The sequence below is a fragment of the Serinus canaria genome, chromosome 1 (genome assembly GCF_022539315.1).
Source record: "Serinus canaria isolate serCan28SL12 chromosome 1, serCan2020, whole genome shotgun sequence".
NCBI lineage: Eukaryota > Metazoa > Chordata > Aves > Passeriformes > Fringillidae > Serinus > Serinus canaria.
The window spans coordinates 96385578-96398475 of record NC_066313.1 but is presented as its reverse complement, the minus strand read 5'-3'; the positions used below and the strand labels follow the sequence as shown (position 1 = coordinate 96398475).

The 12898-nt window shown below is 40.1% G+C and overlaps 1 long non-coding RNA gene across 2 annotated transcripts; it reads left to right on the top strand.

Annotated features, from left to right (window-relative positions):
• The first annotated feature begins 1147 nt into the window (after positions 1–1147).
• On the top strand, positions 1148–10779 carry LOC108961944 (uncharacterized). 2 transcript variants are annotated; one of them, XR_001990365.3, is made up of 3 exons: positions 1148–1319; positions 5816–5936; positions 10676–10779. It is a non-coding gene; the product is annotated as an uncharacterized LOC108961944 (long non-coding RNA). The 2 variants fall into 2 exon arrangements; XR_007778777.1 differs by having other exon boundaries at positions 1148–1627.
• Positions 10780–12898: the final 2119 nt, after the last annotated feature.

Below are 12898 nucleotides of genomic sequence, written 5' to 3'. Positions count from 1 at the left end.
TGTTTTCTTCTGGCTCTGGATCTATAAACCCAAATATTTTGTCAGTCCCAACCTTAGCAAATGTGAGAGCATGGGTTTAGTACCATCCTCTTTCTAAAGGATTTCCTCTGGTCAAGCTGCTGTATAAGACCCACCAAAGTAAGATTCTACTCTTCGTCTGATATATAAGGAGACTCTGTGATGCCTAAATCATGCTTTCTGAAAGTAGGGTGAGCAGCACAGTGAGCCCAGGTGCTCCATTTTGGCCCTCCAAAAACCAATGCAGTGAGAAAAATTAGGGGAAAAAAATGAGAATTCCATGCAATTATTTTTCTCCTCTATTATAGAAAAAAAATGCTATGCTCTTTTACATTTCTCGCTCTGCTCCCCAACCCCCAGAATAACATACAAACTCACTTTTAAGTGAAGCCTGATCCTGTTTCTTGGAATTGGTTTTATGGCATTAGGGCAATTCTGTTATTTTCAAGGGTTTGTTAGCTGTAGTCTGTGTAGCAATTGCTGATAATCTCTGACGAGCTCTTTGGCATCATTTGCTTGGGAGTGATGGACCAGCCCTACAATGGAAGAGGGCTCAGAGGCAAGTGATGGGCTCATGAAGCTCGGGAAGAATGCAGGGAGTGACCACAGCTATTGCACCTCAGTGAGCTCATCTCAACACAAGCAAAACAGCTTTTGTTCTGATAACTTCCTGGATCAGTTGAGTGGATCAGCTGATACACTGAGTGTCCCTTGAGTTAATCAAAAAAGTGTGAATGTCTCACTGAGTTTGCAAGATCAGCGTGGGGAAAGGTATAGCTGGCTTAGCACAGAGTATGAAAACTGAATGATCAATAAAATGCACTTCAAAGAGAGCAAGATGCTTGAACTGGCTTCAACCTGTGCATTCCTTCCCAGTGACTGAGGATGCCAAACATGATGAAAGAGTCCACAGGGAGACTGGAAATGGTAATGATATGTGTATTGTGATCCAGTGGTGTGTTGCAATTACTGTATTCTGATTCAGCACTTTGTTGTATCCCTCTGCTAAATCAAATTCCAAACATCAAAATCTTAGATATTAAAAGTACTGTTAAACATTAAACCCTGTCTGTGCCTAATTTTAAAAACAGACTGAGCAGAGAACACTGTACTTTGACACTGCGTCTTGGCTCCCCTCCTTATTTTTCACTGCTAAACCAAGTTTGCAAGAACTGAAAAGCCTGTTTGTTGTTTTCCCAATATTGCTTTCTCAAGGAAGTTACTGGAAAAGTCAGAAAAATTTTTGCACTGAGGAATTGCAGCGTGGACCACACCAGCTCTGCACAAGAACATGACCTACTGTAAGAGAGGTTCTATAATTTCAATTATTCTAGCTACTCTGTTACCATACCTGAGACTGCACTGCCATGGTGTCTTTGAGAGAAAGCAGAATGTTCATCAGAGATCACCCAGCTTCCTCCTGGAGTGAGCTATCCTACTGGAGGGAGAATGGGCTGAAGGAGCTCTTCTTCACCTAGCTGCCGTTGACATGTCTGGCCACCCATGTGAGAGCTGATTCAACTTTTATTCTTCTGTGAAATTTTCATGGCTTTTCTAATGAATGCAAATTACTGCATATTTTTTAAATCTTGACAGTTCCTTTGCACCAGTAACTTCCTGAATCAATCACTTTTACTTCTTCATTCATTTCATACTATAAGATTTTGGAATAGGGATATCAAAATCTCAGGTGGCGATCTTCAAAAGTGGGAAAAGTCATAATTAAGGCTCTCTGCATCATTAACTAAATGACAATATACTGATTTTTGTGAGTTCTTATGGTGCAGTGTTGGGAAAGCAAATCATAAGCCTCACTTTAGTTATAAGGATAAACTACTGACATGCTTTAGTTGTAATTACTTTATAAGTCATGTTTATCTTTTGCTGAATCTATTTGAAATATATTTTCAGATATGTTCTTCAGATTTGTTTTCTGTCCTGTCCTTTTGGACAGAAGGCATCTGCCAAGCTCTGAGCTTAGAATCTGGGAGTTCTTGTCACAGCTTGGTTGTTGATTAACTGGAAGATATGCCTGCTTCTCAGTCTGTAGATAAGAACAACAATTTCTCAAAAATCACCTTTTAACAGTTTAAAAGGATCAGTTAACATTTGAAGATATAAACTGCGTGGGAGAATAAAGTCTTTTTATTTGGAAGTCTTTTAAATATTATTGCTCACCAGAGGCAATTAGAACATGATGCACCCAGAGCTGTAGGGAACTGTTTATGAACAGTTTATTTCTATAAGAAATAGAGTTCTGATTTTCTTCCAGTATTTTATGACTTACAGAAGTTTTGTATAATGAAGGAATACTATTTTAAAGTTATAACAATCAAATACAAAGTTATGTCTTTATCAACACTGTACTTTGTTTGATATACTCCCAAATAGTTTTAAATAGCACTTTTCCATTAAAAAAATACATGAAATTAAGATGAAGCTGGAATTATTTCCAGAATACCTACCAGAAAACAGTGATCTAGAACTGTGTTAATTACTATTTTCTGCAGGGACATATTGTAAATGACTGAAAATTTTACTGGTATATATTTTGATATACTTAGGAGTGAAATATTCACATGCAAAAAAACTGATTAGAGCAACCTACCTTCTGATTTCTCAATTACTACTCTCTGACAACTTCAGACTGTTTTCAGTGTACTACAAGCTTAGTTACATTGTATCACTGCATTATTCCCTGCAGATTTATATTCCTTATGGTCTTCCAAAGGCCAAGAGGCAACATTTGGTAATATTTACATTATGTGGTGGTCACATATGTTCAAGGAAGCAGTTGAACTACCACACTTGTGAAAAGAATAAGAATGACACTCAAATCATTGTGCAAAAAACAGATATAGTGTAAAATATATGCATTCAATAAGCAAATGAAATACACAGAGTCACACATGCAGGGATTTGATGTGCCAGGATCCCTCACACCCACTTTGTTTACTGAAGCTGTTGAGTCAGTTAAAGTTTAAAGTAATGTTAAGTGAGTCTTTAAGTCTCCGGAGACTTGGCAATGCTAGGTCCTGAAAATTTGGTCTAATGTCAAGCCAGCTGTGGTCAGCCCTCACCAAAAATTGCTTTTCCCTGAACTACTCATTTAAAATGTCAGCTGGCCAGCAACCAGCATGTATGCAATGCATTGTGTATTGACACTGTGTAGCTGATAGGGAGCTCAACATGATTGTCAAGGCAAACTTTGGAAACTTCCCAAGCACTGTTCTAACACCATGGAAAGATCAGGCTACTGAAATGGAAATAACTCCACAGCATAACATCATTTTTACTTGGTTGTGTAAATATTAGGAGAACCTTAAAATTATGCCAGAGACAAGCTTGTTTCATTTAAGACCTATGTTATCTTCCTAAGAAAAAAATGCTCTGTTTCTTTCTTTTCACCGGGTCTGAAAACGAAATACTTGTACAAAAGTATTTGCTTGAGTGTCTGCCAGGGAACTCTACCTCTTCTTTGATGAAAGATGCTGAGAGTTCCCAGAGAGAAGCATGGTAATCCTCAACCCTCACTCTGCACCTTGTGTCTCTTCACAAGCACTGCATGATGAGGTGGATGTACCTGCTATGCCCTTCTCTGGGACTACCTAGAGTGACTGAAATAAAGATCCAAGAAGTAGACAGAATTTAATTCTAGTTTCAGGTGTGTGCAAGATTTCACTCATTTCCTTGGGAAGGCCCTCAGACTGGATGAGAGCTTCCATGTGTGCTGAGCATCTGGGGTCAAGGCTGCACACACCTCCCACGGGGCAGATCCCACCCTGCTTTGCCTCCAGGGGCTGCAGTGCAAGGCAAATCTGGCCACCATGGTTCAGCAGCTGATTCTTCTCTTGCACCTGGCTATGGGATACACTACAGTGGAAATGGTCTGTTATCTCCAGGGAAGACAGACCATATTGAGAACAAATGAGCTAAAGGTGAATTAGGTCCAACAACCTGTGCTGGATCTGAGGGATTTTTTTGCAATTTCTACATCCTTTTATGTGACGTGATTAAAAATGGCAATCTTTTCACACCAATCCTGCCTTCACATGATGGAGCATTATAGATTTTCTCCAGATTCTGTATTATTTGTATTTCCTAAAGCTTTTAGCAGGCTTACATGAATCTCTCTTTGCCTAGAATCATGGCTGTTTTTTCCCAGAATAGTGAAGCTGTTTCACAATCACTGGCAGACATGAGGCCAATAAGATAACATTTCCCACATACTTCACATTCCAATGTCTTGGAAGGGAGCTTTTAGATATGGTTTCTTAAAAGCAGTTGGAGGTTTGAATTAAAATGTCCCTGAATGTGGCTCCAAGTCTCAGTCCATTTCTTTAAACACTGAGTAATACTGATGTGTTGACAGAGTATGGCAATACAAATCCATTAGCAAAAGTCAGCACCTGTCAATAGAAAGCAAGAAACTCATGCATGCAGCTGCAGCAGATAAAAAAACCAAAGCCCTAAAATGACAAGAAAAGTAAAACCTAAAAGGTAGAAACTCCTAATTTTCAAACAAATTAAGAGGGCCATTTCTTTTATACTTGCTTTTGCTCAATCTAACACAAACCTTCCCAAGCAGTAGGAGTTCACATGCTGATTCCCAGTCTTCTCATGAGGTCATTCCTCTATTAATGTAGCAACTTATTTTTTTCAAACAAAACCCCCTTTTTTGCTTTCAAAGGAGAGATTGCCTCATCATCCATGAGCAAACAAAGCAGGCTAGTTTTATTTGAGTGTATTAAGTAGAACTTGGTAAAGCACAAGGTTTTTCCTCTTAGGCATAAAATTCTGCACTGTCAGTAGTGGAAATCTAGAGAAAGGGTTTATATTTCCTCCAGAGTGCACTAGGGAAGAACACTGGTCATTCCACTTCTGCACAGGAAATGACCATTTCAAAGCACCTCTTTTTAAGGCAAAGTGTTATTAGCCTGGCTTGTGATCACCGTGTGATTTCTTAAAACTTACAGATGCTTACGGTGTGTGAGAATCTCACGTGTATGGAAATTCACATCTGGCACTGCAGGGATATTGCAATGCAGAGATATTGCACGAAGCTTTTTCTCTCTTCTCCTTCATCTCTGTAATATCAGAGTATTTGCACTTGGACAATTGGTGATGGAAATCGGTCGTGGGGGCCATTCTCCATCAGAGGAGGTGTTATGTTTCAGTATGGTGATTTGGCTTAATAAGGTAGTTAGGTTTTACAGTGGTTTTTCTTTTCCTGTTTTCAATGGTGAAACGTGTTTACCTTAGCGAGAGCAAGGTCAAAAAAAAAAAAAAAAAAAGTGTGGTTTGCTGTGGTCAGTTGTTAAGCTCCAGAGGAAGTTCATTCCATGGTTTGTGCGTTATCTCCAGGAGAGCTCTCCCCTGCAGAGTTACCCTCTGCTACAAAGGAGGAGTTACCCTCTGCTACAGAATTCCTTTCTGCACAAGCCCTGATGTTAGCTGCAGCTCTCACTGGAGAATTTGAGCTGGGTTTTTGGATTTACTCAACCTGAGCCACAAAGCGCCTTGAAGGTTTTGCAGTTGCATAGATTTTCCGTGGGAAGGGATGTCAAAAGCAGCCCATTTAGCCTGTGCTGATGAACAGAAAGGTCTCTGTTAACAGCAGATCTCTTCAGCTTATCTTTGGTGGGTGTTGTTTCAACAAGCAGGGAAATTCCAGCAAAACGCAAAGACATGGTTTTACCTATCTGTTAAAAGGTACTCATTTTTTTCTCAAGGCTCAAAACCTTGTGAAGTCTTTGTAAAAATGTTGAGTAATTAAAATGGCACTGGCATCTTGCAGGGCACCTCTATGCAGAAACATTGGGGCTGGAATGAATCAATGCAGTGCCAACTTTGCTAAAGGCAAGCACAGGGAGACCTGAAGGCCTTGGATGGATGGCTGTCTCCATGCTGCAGACCAGGTAACTCCAAACACTCAAAGGGTGGTATGGGAATACCATGGAACTCCATGGGAATTAAGAGACCTTACTGTCTAGGTCACTGTCTTCCACTTAGAAGACAATTAACTCTGAGGTTTCCAGCTGATACTTAAAGCCACTTGGGCAAGAGGAAGCTTATTGGACACTGTGTAATCAAGAATAAAAGTGTGCAGGAATCAAAGACTACATAAGAAAATGTAAGCCTGCTTTTGTAACCTGACGAGGAGGCCACTTGCTGCTGAAAGCTGGTCTTGCAGTCAGATTAATTCCAGTTTAGCTTCAGAATTGAATGCTTTTGATATGGAGCAGAAACCCAAGGTAAGTCAGCCCCTTGGCTCAAAGGGGAGGCAGTGGATGAGTTTTAGAGTTGAGTGTTACTCAATTACTTTATGTGGATTATCTGATGCTTTCAGGAGAGAGAATGAACTGAACTTTAGCTCCCACTGTCAAAAATGGCAAATTCTGCTCTCATCCTAATGATTCTGTCACTTCCCCTGACATGAATCTAGCCCAACTCCCTGTGATTTGAGTTAGCCCATCAGTTCCCTCTTTCCTTCCAACCTAACCTGTCTGAGCAAGTTTTTACTGTGCAAATGAATTTGGCTGGGTTCTGGAAGGTCCAGTGAGCCCCAAAGCTGGTACAAAGACATGGTGGGACCATGTGGCTGCGAGTGTGGGAGAGGAAGAGAAAGAAGAGAGGTAATTTGGAGGGAGGGTGCATTTACTGTCTCAGAGTGATTTGATACACTGCACAGCTAAGATAATGTGCTGGTTTTGCAGAGAAGGATTAGGATGCTCTGTATGTACCAGACCACTGCAGGTATCCCTGCAAGTGGAAAACAAGGGGGGGGGGGTAGGACTGCTCCTTGCCTGAACAGACTTGCTGCATTTATTTCTTGTGAGCTGCTTCCAAATATGGGGATCAACATGGCTACTGCTGTTGACTTTTGCCACATCATATACAACCTTTTATGAGGTTATATATTATGTTTTACTCTCAGGGTGTGTAAGGACCTTAGCCTCTTATAGACATGAAGTCTGTGCTGTCCATTCATTCATTATTGGTTATGATGCCACACCAAACACATTTCAGCTCTTTCCCACTTGTTTTGGTTTGTCTACAATTTGCTCTGTCTTCTTTTATGTACTGGCCACAAGTGATTGGGCTCTGGCACCTCTGGGAGCAGAGTCTTGCTGTACTGGTGCAACAGGTGTAGCCCAGCAGGATGCCTCTGGCACAGGCACATTTTCTGTGAGGCTGCTGGCACCATGGGTGACTCTGGCAGCCCCTCCTCTTACATGTTCCAGCTATTGCTGCCAATTTTTGGCTGTTCTGTATGCAGGATCACTGTTGCCTCTAACTGTTGGGTGCAAGAAGGGATGAAATAAAGCCAGGGTGTGTTTTGGAGTTGGAAATTTCTTGGCTACTGCAGTCTTGGCTACTTTCTATCTTTTAAGCATTGCATCAGGGCAACTGATTTTTCATTGTGAAAACATCCCAGAATACTGAATAAATACCCTACAAGTCTTAAGAACTCAGATTTTCTGTACCAGCTTGTTTTTTTCTAATGGGATTTTATCACTCAGGTTGAAAGGGCCTTTAAAACAGAAAGGTTCAATTTCAGTTCTTCAATGAATGGCAAGGTGTTGTCATAAAAGCACTCACAGAATAGCCACAGCTGCTGATTGTCGCAGACTTGGGTGGTAGGGCTCAGAATCACATTGAAAATGCTTGGAAGTTTTCAACACTTACAAATTTGTCCTGAGCCTCTTGCTCTGAAGCATCTTTAGCCCAAACATTGAGCCTTTGACAAGATACATACTCTGTACTTTGGGCTAAATCTGAACATAGTCTACATTACCTCCCTGTAAGTTGTAGTGAATCACTGTCTTTCATTTCTGTTTGGTATTAAACCTTACCTAGTTAACATGTGAAGGAGATAATTTTAGAATCACGGCTTTGATTCAGCCGCTCTTAAAATCTTCACATCACCAAATTAACCTTTATTTATATTAAATCTCTTTATTCATGACTGCAGATGTTTTCTCTCTCCCCCCTGCAATTTCTTCATCTTTAGTCCAAAAATTTCAAGTGCTCTGTTGCCACCATGCAGTCGAGTTTGGAGCTGATTTGACTTGGTGTGAACATTCATGCTACACTTCTCTTCTTCTCACTGCATAGCTCTAACATCTGGAATCTTGTATCTTGTGTGCATGCTATCAATAACAAACACAGAATCTGTGTTCTGCCTCTCTATTAAGAGCATTTGTTTGCAGCTTGGTACTCACATAAACATTTCTGCCATGATGTTTGCTAGATTTTCAGGGAAAGGAATATATGTGGGTTCTGAATATACTGCTGCAGAACCAGCCATCAACACTTGGGAAACCTTTTATTTTGAGTTACTTATCCAAATACAATTCTCAAGGATCAGAAAATCATTGCTTGCAAAGTTACACCATTACCTCACTTAGGAGAGCTGAGAATTTACAAAGCTTGCATAATTACTGCATAATTGAAATTGTCTTACCACAAAGGATCCTGCACTGTTCATTAAAAGGAGACTGACAGAGGTCTCTTTCAAACATTTTAGCCTGTTGTCCTCAGTGGTCTTTAATGAAAGAGAGAGAGAAATGGAAAAGAAGGAAATATTTTCCTCCAAGGTACACTCTGTAAATAAAAATTACTATTACTTATGTAGGGGAAGGATCTTTATGTGCAATTGCTGTTACAAAACTGGAATTTCTAGAACATCCAAAGTAAAATTTATCATTAAATATAATGAACATATCCAATGCAGATTCTAGGTTTTTTGTATTTCTTTTTTATGATGCCAAATGGACATAACCAGTCGAGTAAAATGTGACCAGCAACGAAGCAATGTCTCATTTGTTGCTTTGCAACACAGCACAGAAGACTAATTAGAAGAGAGGCAAAAAGTAGTCCAGAAGAATCAGCTACGGGTGTGAGCAGCATCTTGAAAAGGCCAAAATGCCAGAGCTCCTCTACTTTTTGAGGTTCCAATTATGACAACATACCCTTGCACTTTGCAGCTTGTTATCAGAATAAGTACTGTTTGCAGTACAGGTAGCATAGGAAAGCAGCCTGACATTCCATTTGCTTATTCAGGGATGTCAAAACCCAGGAAGGTGTTGCTGATTTACACAGAGCCTCAGGGAAAAATCAAGCAGACAGGTGCAGCCTTTTTCCTTTAGGATGGTGAAAAGGAAAAGCTTATAAAGTCATTGTGGAACAAGGCAGTAGAAACCAGTGTGCTCTCTGCCCCAGCACAAAAACACAGTCCAAAGCAATGACACTTCTACAGCTTATGCTGTTTTTTAATGGTGATTCATGAATAAATGGGAAAGAATGAAAGAAGATGAAGCAGCAGACTAGAACGAGAAGGCTAGTGCTAGAAAGAGAAGGCAGCACCACTAAGCATAGAAAAAATGGCCTGGCACTATCACCTAGATCATGCCAGGGAGCTGGGAAGATGCAGGGAGCTTTTGGACAGAGCACTGACTATGAAAGACCCTTGGAACAGCAATGAGAGAGACGGTCTTGTGCTCATTTACTCCTACTGTCTTCAAGAAAGTCAAGCACTATAAGCATCTTGTAAAGAGGTAAATTTTTGTCATAGATAATCCTATAGGGCTTGTATTTTTAACTGCCCTTGGAGAGCTCGAGGTTAGCAATGTTAGGGTTAACAAACTTACAGCCAGGAGACAGCTATTCTTTCCCACATTTAAAGAAAATTTAAAGTAGGAAAATTGAAGGGTGATTTCTGAGCAGTATTAGAAAATTGCCTGTTAGTGTCTGTGTATGAATATTCACTGTTGACAGTCCATTGTAAAGGCAAACAGTGAAGTGCCTCATCACATTCATGTTTGCTCCTTCTAACAATATCTGTATTCCCTTTCAGCTCGGCCATGCATGCATAACCTTGGCATTCTGCTGACCATCTCCAAGGCTCAGACTTGGGGTATGAAAGGTCCCTTTAGTGTCAGTGAGAACCAAGCCCAAGACCATAGCAAAACTTCTCTCCTCACCTTCAGCATCAGCTCCCCCAATCTATTGCTCTGTACATTTGGTGGTTTTCCTGGGAAGGAGCTATGGGAGCAGCTATAAGGGCTATGCTGTATGTGTGTTCATCTGGCATCTCCCTCAGAGATGCAGAGAGGAGAAGGAGAGTTGCCCTCATCTGCCCTGTCTTTCCACACCTTCAATCATGTCTTTGTACATGGACATTTCCTTCTCTAGAGGCTTGCTCCAATTTGTCATGCAGTGTGCCATGTAAAAAAGCCAGGCCTTTAAAGCTGTATAAATTCAGTACAGCTATTTTGGGGACCTCAAATCATGATGGGGCAATATTGTAGGGGCTTGGACTTAGCAGTGGCTACAGCTGTGACACCTTGATTGATCCTGGAGAAGAAAGGACTGTGCAGAAGGGGAAAAGGAAGAAAGGTGCAGAGAACATTTACAGTCCAAATGAAGAGACACTGGAAAAACTGAGATTGTTTTATCACAGAGGAAAAGTCAGCATGGGTAATACAATGGAAACACAAAAAACAATGAATGAATTAGATATGCTATTCCTATGATCATGGCTAGGATGGTAAGAGCTGAATGATTATTTGGTACTTGTGGCTTATTGTTATTTATTGCAGGCTCTTTTGTAGCAGTCTTTCTATAATGCTAATAAAATTGTATTTTTTTACAGGTTAAGAAACACTGGATATATGTGAACCGTATCATGAACTGTGTTGTAAAAATCAGTGACTCTGAAATGCCTGAAGAAAGTAATACTTTTCTGTGTCAACTATGAACACCCCCATTATAGAGAGAAGAAATGTTTGTAAAGCACTTAACAATATTCAGATTTCCCACTTGAGACATGATCAGTTGCTGAAGTTTTAGAATATGCTAAGCCTTTACTTTCTGAAAATAATGTACCTTCCATTTGACATGTGAAAACAGTGATCACATTACAAAAATTTAAGTCAGAGCATTTATGAAAGAAATTTATATTGTTTATAGAAAGTCTCTATTGTGAAGAGTGGGCAAACATATGGATAACATAAGAACAAGTTTGAACTTGAAACCTGAAACCAAATGTTGAACTAATGGAAAATGTTTATTTAACTTTAGGGAAAAAAATCTTTGCCTGCATCTGTAATTTCTAGTCTCTGTGCACAAGAGAAATATTCAAAATAACACAGGAAAGAAATTACACCATCAATATTCTGACACAAACAGAACATGGACATAGCTCAAAAAATATGTGCTCTTCTGAAATATAATGTGATTCATCACTCAGTGCATGCTAATCTAAAGTGTATCTGCAGGCTACAGATATAATCCAAAGTAGAAGGAGAGAAACAGCTGTGTGGTAAGTAGCACAGTTTGCAAGAACACTGGCAGATTTACTTTGTGAACCTCTGTAACAAATATATATTATTTAGCTTTTAAGGTCTTGCTATTATAGTCTTTTTAAATATACATTTTCCATTTTGCTTGGTTTATTTTACATATAAATGAACAGGAATGAACAGGAATCAAAAGAATGGCTTGCAGCTTTACTCCCAAGGAGAGACTGAAGTGCAGAACTACTTTATAACCTCTGAATTTTAAACATTTTAAGCCCTGGCTCACCAAAGCTGATTGTCTTTGCATCAGGAGGCTCTTGGAAAATACACAGGGTTTTGGCTTGGTTTAGAAAGACAGGTGCCTGCTAAAGAGGGCAGGAGCCTCCCCTGAAATGGAGAATGCAAACCCTCCCCACCCCTCTGAATTGCTATGAATTTCAAATTAAGGGGCTCTCAGCCAAAAATATGAGAGCAAGAAATAGCAGTTCTTTAATAGGGAAGGAAAAAAAATAAAAGGATGAAATAAAACAATGCCATACACTAGAACAACACGGACAGAGTTAGAACTCAACCTGACACCCTGTTGGTCAGGGTGTTGGTAGCAGCCCAGTTGGAAAAGTGGCTGCAGTCCTCCTGAGGTGTCAGATGTGGTTCTGTTGGAGCAGCGGGTCCTGTAGAGAAAAGGGTGTATTCTTCCTCTGCAGATCTGTGGAAGTAGAAGCAGCTGCTGTTCCTCTGGGGAATCCAGTGGGAAGCCATGATACTGTTTCAGAATCTCCAGATTATATCTGGGTAGCAATGCTTGGCTCCTCCCTCTGGGCAGAGCATCACACAATGGGATGGTATAGTTCTTATCAGTAAGCAGTGACATTCAATAGCCTGTTATCAGCAGATGTGCCCTGCTGAGGGAGGGATGATTATGATCACTCAGGGAGAGAGATAAGGAGAATTGTCCACTTGACACCAGACAAGTGGACAATTCTCTCTTACATCTGCCCTACAGATGGTAATAGAATACATCTTGCCTTGCAATCTGGAACAGTTTTTTACAGGAGCAGGTGTGCATCAGGAAATGGGTCACTTGGGCAGCAGAAGCTCTCACTGTGCAGTGGGAGTGCAGCACTGGTTTATGTGGCACATTTTACCTACCACAAAGAAGCAAGGAATACCTGTATGGTCTATGGAGATTTCTCCAAAATGAACATGAAATTGTATCTGTGGCCATTAGTGACCTGGCCAGAAATGAAATAGCATCATACTTGTTGAGCTTGTATTAATCTGTTTGCTGACTTTCATATGTGTGTTGATACTAATCCGTTTTATCAATTTGGTAATTAGCATTTACCTAAGCCAACTTTTTGACCACTTAGACTAAAGAAAATTCTGGTTCTGTACTTGAATGTAAGATTTTAATTGGTTGTCCTCAACTATTTTGTATGTATTCTCATAGAACAACATGGGCTATATCTTATTTTATCTTATTTACAGTGGCATTAATCAAAGCTGTGAATGTTGAAGCCAATAGCATTATAACAGGATTAGACTGGGGAAGGTGAGATAAGAAGCAAGCAATAGAG